This window comes from Cystoisospora suis, assembly GCF_002600585.1.
Source record: "Cystoisospora suis strain Wien I chromosome Unknown contig_11078, whole genome shotgun sequence".
NCBI lineage: Eukaryota > Apicomplexa > Conoidasida > Eucoccidiorida > Sarcocystidae > Cystoisospora > Cystoisospora suis.
In genome coordinates, this window is record NW_027163850.1 from 5823 (window position 1) to 6204 (window position 382).

Genomic DNA, 382 nt, shown 5'->3' on the forward strand with positions numbered 1-382 from the left:
AAGAGAACAGAGGTGGCAAAAGAGAGTCCTCCGTAATAACAGTCATGACACTACAGCAGCTTAGACTGACCGACTTGACTGGGCGTCAACTGTTTCTTTCTTCGCTCTTCCCACTCACGACGGCGACTGGAACGGAGAATGCGCTTATGCCCGTAAGAATCACCTGACTTTCCACCCCGCACTTGAGTCTGAGCCAGTGAAGCAAATGCGGAGAAGGAGCTGTACACCCAGAACTCATGTGCCTCCCGTGGGTTTCACCCAGCTCTACGACCAGGGCATCACTTAGGCACATAGACCTACGCGACGTAGCGCTGCCAGTAGAGATGAGTGCCAATAGTGAAGACTCATTGAGGAAGAGATTTTACTACTTGCCGCAAGAGCA